Source organism: Cryptomeria japonica, chromosome 6 (assembly GCF_030272615.1).
Source record: "Cryptomeria japonica chromosome 6, Sugi_1.0, whole genome shotgun sequence".
Lineage (NCBI taxonomy): Eukaryota > Viridiplantae > Streptophyta > Pinopsida > Cupressales > Cupressaceae > Cryptomeria > Cryptomeria japonica.
In genome coordinates this window covers 195,402,863-195,416,564 of record NC_081410.1, presented here as the reverse complement: position 1 = coordinate 195,416,564, position 13,702 = coordinate 195,402,863, and the positions used below count along the sequence as shown (strand labels likewise).

Genomic DNA, 13,702 nt, shown 5'->3' with positions numbered 1-13,702 from the left:
TAATTAAACTCTATCTTTAACATGAACTATAACCCAATTGTAACTTTAACCCAAAATCCAAACTAACCTTGACCCTATTACTAATATTTACACTAACATAACCCATAACCCTAATTACACCTTAGTACTAACCTTGAAACCAAGCTTTATTATAGAACCATAACCCTAACACAATTATTTATCCTTAAACCCTAACATTAACTCTAACCCTAATTAAACCATAATTTAATTGTATTACTAACCCTGATTCTAGTTGAACCCTAGCCCTAACCATACACTGATTGTAATTGAACCTCAATCCTTACCCCAACCATTGTCCAAGAATAATAATCCTAATTGTAGCCTTCCCTATACCTAATCTTACCATAATTGAAACCTAACCATAACCTAACCCTAAACTTAACTTTAATGCTGGAAGTAAACCCTACCTCCAATTTTTACCCCAATCTCATTATAATTAAACCCTAACCATAATCATACCCTAATTGTAGCTAACCCTAATCTAACCACAATAAAACCCTACCTCCACCTTGAACCCTATTAGAGGCACCTATTTTTATTATTTTTCACCCTAAACTCTAATAGGCACCTCAAGAAAGATATATTTAGGTATATTTTATATATATTATTAAATTTAATATACATAAACCAATTGACCCTGAGGTGTAGACCAGTTGATCAAGCCATTGAAAGACATGGACCATCAACACACGTTCAAACCTCGTCCAAATAAGAAAGCCAACTTACCTAGCTACAACCAGGGTGGGTCCCCTGTGGATCATTATGTGGCCCAAAGGATTAGTCTTGCTTGACCTTGACTGATTCGACAACAGGGTTATAGGCCAAGTCTCGATGACACCTCTCAAATAACAAAAAAACAATCATTTATTTATTTTCTTAAATGATTTATAACTATTTAATTCATTTTTCTATCTTAATAGTTAACTGCATCTTTAAGTTAGCCAACTCCTTTAGATTAGTTGACTTTGTCTCATTTTAGGAACTTCTTTTGTTAGTCATCAATCTATAGTTTCATCTTCGAATAGAAACTTGTTCTTGACAATTATCCATCAATGAAATTAGATAATTTATTATTTTCTCATCATTTTGAAATGGCAAACTTCAATTTTTCTCAAGTTGACTCTACAATCATTTTAGTTAACTCAGATCTTCCTCATCTCTCAATTGACTTTTACTCCAAAATTCTACAAATTCAGTCATGTCCATCATTTGTCATTTAATCGAACTAATGCAAATAGACTATCAAAATCCATCCTCAATCAAATTTAATGCTATACAATTGAAGTTGCATCCATATTCCAACAAGAGAAATCAACATCTTTTTTAGATTTACAATGATTTTTAAATAGGAATTTGTTATGTAATAAATGCTAGAGTAATTTGTGTTATCAATTTATTATTTTCAAACTTATTATTTAATAAAACACACATGCACAATATAAAGCGAAATGGAAAAATTATTTGAACACACAATCCACACAAAGTGAATCCTACTTTAGTTTAAAACACATAGATGTGTCAGAGTGCACCACCCACAATTATTGCACATAAAGTGGATTCAAAATCGTTAAATATGAATTTATTTTGTTAATGATAAGAGTAAATTGTATTTTCAATTTATCATTTTCATATCTATCATGTAATTGCTTACAAAACACAACACATGCACAACATAAAGGGAAATGGGAAAATTTATTTGAACACATACAATCCACACAAAGTGCAAGTTAACTTAGTTTGAAAATGCATGTGTATGAGTGTGCACACCCACACACAACACAAAGCGAATCTCAAATTCAAAAACACACACTCCACATAAATTAAATTTGAAAGCTCACGCACATACACACATACTCATGAAATCAAACTTTATTCAAAAACATGCTTGTATACATAAATTGAATTTCAAACAAATTTCTTACACAATTTCAAGCATACTTCACACCAAGTACAGTCACACATAAAATAAGCATAAGTTCAAACATGCCAACATACAGACACACAAAGTGAACGTTGAAGTCATAAAACATGCTAAAGTACAAACATTCTACACATGGAGTACATTCAAACATGACAAACATAAAGCACACATGCAGCCCATAGTGAATATCAAATTCAATTCAAACACTCATAACACAGTGAATGCCAAAGTTAGTTCAAACACACACACACCACATAAATTTAGCTTTCATACATATATACAAGCAAATACATGCAATGAATGCACAATTACACATAAAACATGCTAAAGTACAAACATACTACATACGAAGTGCATTCAAACATGACGAACTTAAAGCACACATGCAATCCAAAATGAGTATCAAATTTATTTTAAACACAATGCGAAAGTTAGTTCAAACACATACACACCACATAAATTTAAGTTTCATACATTTACATGCAAATACATACAATGACTACAATTACACAAATTCATCCACACAGTATAAATTAAAGTTCTTTCATACACACACATACACTCCACAAAAATTTAACTTTCATACATAAACATGAAGCACACATGCAACCCAAAGTGAATATCAAATCTAGTTCAAATATGCCAAAATACCAACACAGAGTGAACATTGAAGTCATAAATCATGCTAAAGTACAAACACACAAAAAAAGGAGTGCATTCAAACATGACAAACATAAAGCACACATCCAATCCAATTTAGTTTAAACACACAACATAAAGTGAATGGCAAAGTTCAAACACATACATACCACATAAATTTAACTTTCATACATATAAATGCAAATACATATCATGAATACAATTACACATGCATTCATCCACGCAAAGTAGTGAACATTATTGAATCCTTTTTGTACACAGTTCTTTCATACACATACACATACACATACACACATAAAATCCACATAAATTTAACTTTCATACACAAACATGAAGCACACATGCGACCCAAAGTGAATATCAAATTTAGTTTAAACACACAACACAAAGTGAATGCCAAAGTTAGTTCAAACACATACAAACCACATAATTTTAACTTTCATACATAATGCAATTATACATGCATTCATCCACACAAAGTGACCATTAGTGAATCTTTTCTATACAGATTCAACACAAAGTGACCATTAGTGAATCTTTTCTATACAGATTCAACACAAAGTGTAAATTAAAGTTCTTTCATACAGTCCAAACATAATCGAAAGAAATGAATGCATGTTTACAACATTCACAACGAACGCACGCACACACACACACACACACACACAATGGTTGCTAAAGTTAGAACAAAACACCAAGTATAACCACACACACAAACTAAATGCTAAATTTGTAAAACATTATATAATTTTCTCAAACACGAAGTTAAAACACAAACCACACAAAGTTGAATTCCAGAATTAGTTAAAATACAAAAACCACCACATAGTGAATTCCAAAATTAGTTAAAATGCAAACAACACACAAAGTGAATTCCAAAACTAATTAAAATACAAACAACACTAAAGGTAATGTCAAAATTACCTTTCAAGCACACAAATGGAAACAAAACACATGGACGTTGCTCAAACACACACACGCAAAGTTAACATCAATGAAAGCTCAAAACACATTAAGTAAATTATCAAAATTAAATTTCAAACACAACGCAATTCATATAAAATGAATTTCGAAGTTACAACTTATTTCACACCAACAAAAAGCGAACGCATGACAAAGTTTTAACCACACAAAATAAACATGCAGATTTTTTCAAACACATGGAGTTTATTCAAGCATACCAAATGTAAACACATTTCACAAAAAAGTACTTCAAACACACACAAAGTGAATCCCAAAGTTACACAATGTTTAGTCATTTAACACATAGTTGTTCAAACACACTTCACACGTATACAAACTAAATGCTAATGTTTAAATATACCCAAAGTTCAAACATATACCAAAATACAAACACAAAAATGTGAACACATGCCTAATTTGAATAGGTTTTGCAAAAAGTCAGTTCAACCACACAAATGGTAAACACTTGAGTTAAAACACGCCTAAGTACAAATACAAAAAATATGAATGCCAGAGTTCAAACATACAATATTCTTAATATAAGGTGAACATAAAAATTCAAATTTACACACGTGTACTAAATTACAAACACAAGAAAGTGGTTGTCAAAGTTAAAACACATTTCACATATAGTTTGTTTGTTTCACATATTCAAAATAAATGCTAAAGTTTAAATCCTGAGATAAGTGAATGTGAAAGTTAAAAGACATTTCATGCAGCATTATTGCAATTCACACATCTTGTTCAAACATACACTTCACATATATCTTGCTTTAATATAAAATTAGAAAAAAAAATTTAAAAAATTACGCAATAAAAAATAAAAATGAAAAAACATTGCAGAAACACTAGGCTAACAAAAATGGCCATGACCAATGACCATTCTCTTCAACCTTGAGGAGGAGGCAAATTCAACCCCTCCCCCCAAAAAAATTATTAAACAACAAATCTATTTACATATCCATTTACAAATAAATTGAACGATTTCAGAAAATGATGCAAAAGTCCAATAGTAAAATTAAAATTTGTTCTGCATTGACATCAATAACAATTGAGTAACTCTAGGCATCACTTTGCACTCATTCTACAGACATGGCAAAGGTATTTATCATTATAGTAATCAACGAATGCCAAGTGCTTCTGCCACATCGACTGCTTGAACCAAATCCAAACATTAACTAATGTTGCTGCTCTCCTGAAATCACAAAGAATATTTATTAACACCCTAATAAACAAGTTTTATTTCACACAACTTAGGTTTTGACATGTCAATACATCAACATTTCATAGCAAGGTTGATATTTTAACACTCTATGGAAGGAAAAATAAAAGTTTCACAACCCCAAAATGACTAAAATCCATACACAAACTATAACCTGTGTAATACATGTTACTTCTTTATAAAGTTGCTACACAAAATGTGGCATATATTGAGGATTTGCATACAAATCATAGAAAATCACATCACTTATATTTGACGTGATATATTCTTTTGCACACAAAAGAATAGATTAGAGAAGGCAAAGTTGTTTTTTATTGATAAAAAGGTGTTAACAAACAGCCGTACATATCTGAGTATGAGTTACCATAAACAGAGTGAGCTAGGTCCCACGTCCCACAGAGTCCCTAATTACATAAACGGAGTGGGCTAGGTCACACTGAGTGAGCTAGGTCCCACATCCCAAAGATTTCCTAATTACATAAACAGAGTGGGCTAAGTCCCACATCCCAAAGATTTCATAATTACACAAGCAGGGTGTGATAGGTCCACTACCCAACACTTAATGTTGGCACAGACTAAAAAGTTCATAACAGAGCCTTTACTCATCCCATTAATTTTGGAATGTAGCTGGTAGCTATCTTGGGTTGGAGAAAACATCAGGAGCTAAAATACTGATTTGAACTGAAAATAGCCCAATGCCCGTGTCTGTAGTAACTTTAAGTCTAAGATGAGATTTTGAAGCCAAATGTCTTGTGTAAAGAATAGCTCAATTCATTGTGGTACAACTCTATTAAAGACCTGATTTTTTTGTGAATGGAATGAAGTTGGGTTGGACTAAAAGCAGGGATTGATGGAAAAGTAAAGACTATAATTGTAAGAGAGAAAGAGACCATTTAATCTGCAAACAATAACCACGTTTGGGAATCATAGTTTTTCACGTCACTGCTAAGTGAAACACCAATTCGTGACTGACAGATCACTTGTGGTATCCACATGGGAATTGCTTTTCCATTTGCAAAATATATTGTTCAACTAGGTCTATAGCTCTATCCACCATTGGTTTCAAATTAATGACCTCCAATGTGGAGAACACATGCCTTCACCATCAGCACCCCCACCCCTCAAGAAGTACAGAATTTGACACCCTTTAGCATTAAGTTGTTAAAAATAATCTCATGTGTATACAGAATCGCATACATAGCAACAATTCTTACTGCATTCTGAGATATGTTAATTTGAAGACCATACAAATTGAGATTTGGCATTACATGTGTCAACCACGTATTGAAAGCAACTTGTAAACAATCATCTTGAATAAGTACAAAACTAAGTAGTAAAGAAGAGAGGTACAATCGTTTGCTTCTGATCTCAGACTTACTTGAATGGCCTTTGATTACAAGCAGTGCATCTAAATATTAGCAACTAGGGAATGTAGTATAGTATTTTTTAAAGTGCACCAAGCAGATAAAATCTTACAGTTATGTACTTACTACTTTTATGCTAAGTATTCTGAGATAAGCATGAATGTTTTCCTTTTAAATTTTCTTTTAAATTTTCTTCCCAGATTTCGCAGTAATTTCAAAGTGGTGGCTTAACATGAGATTAATAAGCAAACTTATCAAGTTCTTCAGCAAATTGAAAAGGGTACATACTGTTTATTTGGGACTTCAGATAAACAAACTTTTAAAGCTTTCGCTAGCTGCTTGGCTATTTCCTCATCATCCTCCTTATCATCAATACTGCTATAGTGAAAACAAAAAGATAAGACAAGAACTTCAGTTTAAAAAAAAATTAAAGATTGCATCCAAATCAAAATACTTTGGAAAAAAAATTATGCAGACCAAAAAGAAGAAAAAAGATCACAAAGATTGCTTAGATATTGAGAGATAGTAAGTCAAAAATTGGAAATAAAACTAAAACTGTGCTTAATGTTTTCTAGTAAATATGTACAAAAACAAATTGTAGTATTACAATTTTACTGTAGAGATTGAACACAAGATTTAGCATAAAACGGTAACAAATATTTGTAATACCAAAAACGGCTAAGAGATCATTTATAATGTGTTTTTCACATTCTCTCCTTTTACAAAGACGTTCATTAACCTCTCTCATATGCATATTAGAACCAAAAGTCTTGATCCCTGTACTTGATACTCGATTGCTAAGATGTCTTCCATAATGAGAAATCAACCATTAAAAATTCCTTCACAACAATTGGGGCCTCAGATACTTCAACAAGCCACGATATGATCCCCATATTATGCATCACATACAAGACTGAAACCAATTTACTTTGGATTTGTCTACTTCTAGTGTAGTTTATTATGGGGATACAAAATGGTTTCAAGTTTTTCAATCATATGGATCCTAGGTAATGAATGACTTCCAAATGTAATAAGGGGACATGACATTCCAAATAGTAGTGTGACTTTTGCTAGAAAAATCACCCTCAAGAACAACTGGAAAATAAGGGGGCATGACATTCCAAATAGTAGTGTGACTTTTGTTAGAAAAATCACCCTCAAGAACAACTAGAACATAAACTTTCCTTTAATATCATTGTTGTGATTTTTAATTCACCCATTCCATAGCTTGAAATTATATAGCAAGGTCCAAAATATTTGAAAGCATGCAAAAGTCTTTTATTCAAATTTTACCTTTCAGCCTAGCTATTCAATGATTTAATGTAGGTCTAATCCTCTTGATGCAACATATGTTCTTTTTCTCGCTTTAAGGATTGCCTCTTACTAGCAAAAACCTTCAACTCCCATATTCAAACTCAATGATTTTCTACTTTATCCATCCTGGTTCTTCAGCTTGTTTCACATAATCTACTATATTGGATGCCTTGCCAAGCAACTGAAGTGCTCCAGTGAGGCCTATGGCAATCCAACATACCAAAAGAGATTTTCCTCATTCCATTCGATCCAATAAAATGATAACGACAAATTTATGGTTTGGGTCTTAAATAATTGTATGTCATAAAGTTGATAATCTCAATGTCAACTATATTTCATAAAAAATAGTCATCTTCTACACTCTAAGTATAGATTCTAGTGCTGCCAATAATACGAACATATTCTCCCATTACATCAAACAATTCAAAACTTGAAACAAGTTGTAGTTCTGGATGATACATGACTTAGAGGCCTTTCTTTGCAACTTGAGCATGCCAATCTACATCGAATTCTACATGACAACTTAATTATAGATCTCTTTAAATATTTTATGATAGGTTTTCAACCTATATTGGTCCTTAAAGTAACCTGAACACAAGTTATTCATGTAAAGAACTTTTCAAGCAAAGAATCAATAGATTTTTGGCATGGCAAAGAACTTTTTCAAGGACATAGCAATAGACCTTCCTGATCCCATGTTAAAAACTGAGAATCTTATTAAATATTTGATTGGTCATTTGCTACGAGAAGAATAGATCTATGATATTATTCTATTGAAGAGTCCATCATAAGAACTGCACAGCATTTGTTCCCAAAGATTGTCCCTCGGGTTAAATGTAAAGGACATCTAAAACTTCTTAGTAAAATAGCTGTAAAAATGAGATTTTATATTTACAAATTGGTCTTCTACCCACACAGTAAACAGCACTGTTGATAAAACCAATATATCCTACCTAAGAATGTCTCGCCAAAACATGTGCTTCTACAAAACCAATATCCCAATCTCTAACAGTCCTACAAAATCTATATCCTACTGATCACATGGCTTAATTTGCAGAATCCAATGATTTATTCATTGGCAAATATTAAATTTCTTTAGCTAGTTTAAAAAAAAATTGACATGGAAAACATACTCTAGTGAAATGGTTTTTTTTCACTTTTTAGCAAGGAATGTTGAGCATTCCTAACTCCATTAAGTTGTGATCGTTCAAAAAGTAAGGTGTAGGGAAACTGAATAATCCCTGCGACTCAGTTAGACTATGGACACGTACAAATTAATACTCAGCTAAACTGTGGACTTGAGTTCTGCAATCGCTCAAAATTGATATTCTAGTTCATGTTTGAAAAGACTTTACATATTATATGCCACAGACAAAAGGCTGGCAAAATATAAATCTATTATCAAATGCAAATTCAAATGTTTGTACCTGTTGTATTTCCTGGTGCTTGTGATATGTAGTTCTGCTTCATTTCTCCTCCTCCTCCTCATCATCATCATCACTGCTGCCTGAAAAATCACCACCCACGAAAAAAAACAAATGCAAAATACCAAAAAAACTTTTTTGAAAACAATCTACACATAAAAATACAAAATAAAAACACATACCAAACATATTAGAGTAAAACTTACAGACAATAAAAACAGAGGCGGCATGGCCATGCCAAACAAAAAGAGAATGAAAGCTAAGAAAAAAAACAAAAAGCATAGAATGATGGACAAAGAAACCAACAAAACAGAATCTGATGTAAACAAAACTTTCTAAACATTCATCAAGTCACTGAAGTGAATCTGACTTCAACAATCAAACTGTTAACATCAATGTGAATGAAACAAAAAATTTGTATATTAACATTATTATTAAATATATATAAATTCAAGTTCACAACAAATTTTAATTTATTTTAAAATTCACTCCACTTTTAGCATAAGTAGCCATTTGCTAAATGCCTGCTTTATATTATCCACATCATTGTTGTCTTCCTGGAGCTACACCATCTCCAGCAATGCGTGCAACATGCTTCCATTTAAGCTTCAGTAATATGGTTTCTGCCCTCCCTTATATTGGCTGAGCATTCTTCTACCTCTGCAAATTTTGTTGGTCCACGGCTACCATAATAAGCTAATATACATACTGGTTCTCCTTTCCGAAATCAGTCCTATTAGACAATAAAAAATTTAAATCATTTTAGCCACAATATTTCTATACAGATAATAATCAAAATTTCAAATGTACATTGCCCCTCCTTTGAGCTTAAGATATATTTCCCATGAGATCTTAAGGGAATGACAGAATCTTTGTTATTATGAACATTCAAACCATGTGATAAATAATGTACGAAAAACCATGCTAGAGGGCAGAAACCTATCCAAAGTTTGGTCAAGAGTCCTGTAATCAAAGATCTTGTATCATCATTATGAAGAAAACTCCATAAGATGCGTTGTTTTGGTTGGTAGATCTCTAATATAAAGATAAGTAAGAGAAGGACATGTGGCTTGATCATTAGGAAGATAGGTGCTAAGATTGGTTGCTTGATGATCTAATATGTTTGAAGACGGGGTTCTAACAATATTAGTTTTGAAGAAGGGTTCAAAGAAGTCACCTATGACAAAGCTTACAAGAAGCAAGGTAGCAGAGCATACTTCAAGAGGACATTTAAAAAGTCATTCATAGGCCCCTCAATGAGTAAACCCATAAGATGGTAATCTACAGAATGTCAAGTTCCCACATGCTCCTTGAATGAGTTTGGGGTCATCATTGTTCTCTATGGTATAGTGGTGTTGAGAAAAGGAGAGCCATTTGTAAACTTCAAAACTTGGCCAAACCCTAGCTAAGAAAAAACTCCATAAAAAAGGGTACGATTGATAGAAATAGGGTTTGAGTGAAGTCCTTAATACTATTAAACCTCATATTAGGATTATTATAAATTTAAAACCCTTGTGATCATTTTTTTGCCTCTGTCAACTATAAAAATCTTCTGTGAATATTTATGTTGAGTTTTGCTTTATTGTCAATGAAAGAGACTATGCAACGGTGAAAAGGAAGAGGTCGACTTTACTGCATGAATAGTAGAATGGTAGGTCATGAATTTCATAAGTACGATTATAATGCTTTGATAAATTTTAGAGGGGCAGTATCAAGCTGTGAACACAACATCATAGGGTGAACTATGAATAAGTCATGAACATCTTCAATAAACAAACGCACAAAGATGATAGTCCTAGTGATGACAATCCTCATGTCAAATAATAGTGGGCAAACTTTCTAGATGGATGATTTCATTGATTTGGCATTTCATTTTTACAGTACAGTTCATTCCTTGAAATATCCATAAAAGAAAAGGGTGATAGTCTTTGCAAGAATTGTTGTCCTTGAAAATCCTAAAGTAATAAGTCTGTCATGCTCAGTTCACTAAACTTGCATGCCTTGACTGAAATTGTACATCCATCATGATACATTGAAATCAGAGAGCATGATCTAGACAATGACAGAGTTGAAAAGGTTAAGTAGGACAAAGAATCAGTGACAGTGTACTGGGACTTGTGGAGTGCATCATGAAAGATGTATGACAGAGGTCAAAGCTTTCAATAATCAATAAGAGCATAGAATACAAAGAGAAAAGATAGCAAGTACCACTATCAAAATTCTCCTTAGAATTCCTATGTCTGAGTGAACACCAAAATGATGAATATTGATACGGTATGCATGGTTGGAAGACATTGTTAAATGAATCATGATAGTGAACAAAACTGCTATTAAGATATGAGAAATATGAGTCAAAACACTATAGGTAGAGGTGGTTTAGTGCATATGACAGGGCCATTGACAGATTATATGACAATGTGATAAATTAAACCAAGTGAAATAATGGCCATGTAGATGACAGTAATAAATACCAGTGCATAATAGTCCAAGGATCATAAAATAAGCACAAGGGAAAGTGGAAAGAAAGTTAGAAATCAAAAGCAATCAGAATCCTAGATGGTAGTAGAGGTTCGTGACAGTGAACTAATTTGTAAATTAGAGATTCTAGGACAAGGGCATGGTATTTTGACAAAATCTGGGTCAAGTGGTAGTCTAGAGACCTAATCATCATAAAGGAGAATACTATTCACGCATAACAGTAGCAAGAAAAAGTCTGTGAGTTCTTTCTTCAATTTCTATGGACTGTTGGAAAAAGTTGATAGTTTTTATGACACAGAAACAGTATGATAATTGTATCAAAGCCCAAACACTGATCTAAGAGAAAAACATTTAGGAGATAAATGACAAAAATACATGGTAGAGGCATGACAATAGGATGGTAAATATGAAAAGACCATGCACCATGCAATAGTGAGGTGCTATAATAGTCACTAAAGTTCTCATGAATGATTGTCGGTGTTTGCAGGATACAGATGACAGACCTAATAGATGACTAAACTTGATAGAGACCTCGTAGGGAATCAGATGAACAAGATATGCATAAAACATGAGAGAAAGATGCTTTAGTGAATCAAACAACTAGTAGCTACTAGTATTAGAGAATCTCCTACACCCTCTTCAAGGATTTGATCACCTTCAAGTCGCTTCTCACATGACCTGAAATCAGGGAGAGGGTAGTCACGGTAGTCTGGAGGAGTTTTAGATAGTTGCAAGCATATAAAGATCAATTGGTAAGTTGGAAGGTAGGTGAGAAGATATAGAGGACAATTTGTGCAAGGACAATTGCAGACAGGGGATGAGTCAGCTGGGTGCCCAAGGAAAGGTGTTGACTCAACAAGCAATCAAGGAAAGCATAAGATATCCTAGATTGCAGACCAACTTCTTCAATTGCTGCCAAACATTAATTTAATATCATAAAACTAATGAAATGGTAACAGAAGTCCTAGATTGCAGACCATCACTACAGAGTACAGAGATGAGTCAGAATGTCTCAAATGCTATTGCTCATCAGAATCTTTGTGTTCTCTGTTGGCCAAGTTAACATTCATGTCATAAACATAAAATATGATTACATTCTACATGGCATAAAATATAATTCTATGGTTTTTGAAATTAAAAATTACCTTATAAAAAACATATATCCATTAACCAGATGAAACAGAAAAGAGGAAAAACCAACAGATCAATTTAAGTAATTAAACTCAAGAGGAAAAACCAGCAGATCAATTTAAGTAATTAAACTCAAGAATTCCTTTGTAGGCGTTGGGTATGTGGGACTTACAACATTCCTCCGCACATGATTGGTGATGCGGATGACCTCTGAGGCGTTGGAGGCGTCACTCCGTGGGACAACATTCCTCCGCAGATAGGGCACACCAAATGGCAAATTCACCCCTTGCAGGAAAGGGCATCGAGCCCTATACCAAGAATCCATAAATTCAGTTCCCTAAAATATTTCATCTCTATGCTCACTATGGCCTTGAAGCAGCAATAACCAGAGGAGTACGCAGAGCTAGTACATTCAGAATCAATGTACGCAGGGAAACACTGAACATTGCGGATGAGCTATTCTTCTAAATCAATGGCCATATATATAATAGGTTAAGGAATAGGAGCGTGTTTTTGTCATGCTTTTTTCAGCTGCAATATTTATCTATGGAGCGTGTTTATTAACGGTAGCATGTTTTATTTTCAACGGGTGGATTCGAACCAGTAGCATGCTTTTTTCAGCTGCAATGTCCATCTATGGAGCGTGTTTTTTAACGGTAGCATGTGTTTTCTGCGGAAGCCAAAAGAAAACCCCTGCAACCAAAAGCATTCCCATAGTGAACCTAGGCGGGAAGTAGTATAATAGTTTTTGAATGTTTTGGGGTTAATTATGTAATATTTTTTTATTTACCAATGTTTCAATCATACTTGAAACATTGGAATTATATTGTTTTTTTCAAATTTGTAAGATTATAATGGTAAAAAAAAAAATACAAGGTATTGAATTGTTTAATAAAATATAAATGACGGTTTTGATTATGTTCTAAAAAAGATGTGAATCGATTTATAGAATTTTAATAAAATATAAATGACGGTTTTCATGGAATTGATACCCTAAAAAATACACACTAGTCAACCACAAGCCATATAATTTTCCAATTTCAAAGAACTTAAAACATAATTCTCCAACATCTCATGGCTACCCAATACTTAGGATAGCTCCCTATTTTACCTCCTATGTACTTAGGTCCATATGGTGTTTCCTTGATTTTATGTTACACAAATCCTCATGAAAAAACCCAAAACTTATGATAGCTCCCTATTT

General features: G+C 33.1%; 1 long non-coding RNA gene across 2 annotated transcripts; it reads right to left on the bottom strand.

Annotated features, from left to right (window-relative positions):
• Window positions 1-4,386: 4,386 nt before the first annotated feature.
• Window positions 4,387-13,215, bottom strand: LOC131063482 (uncharacterized). Of its 2 annotated transcripts, none has more exons than XR_009358177.1 (4): window positions 12,671-13,215; window positions 8,893-9,622; window positions 6,440-6,529; window positions 4,387-4,760 (listed from the first exon to the last, which is right to left on the bottom strand). It is a non-coding gene; the product is annotated as an uncharacterized LOC131063482 (long non-coding RNA). The 2 variants fall into 2 exon arrangements; XR_009358178.1 differs by having other exon boundaries at window positions 6,440-6,526.
• Between the last annotated feature and the right edge of the window lie 487 nt (window positions 13,216-13,702).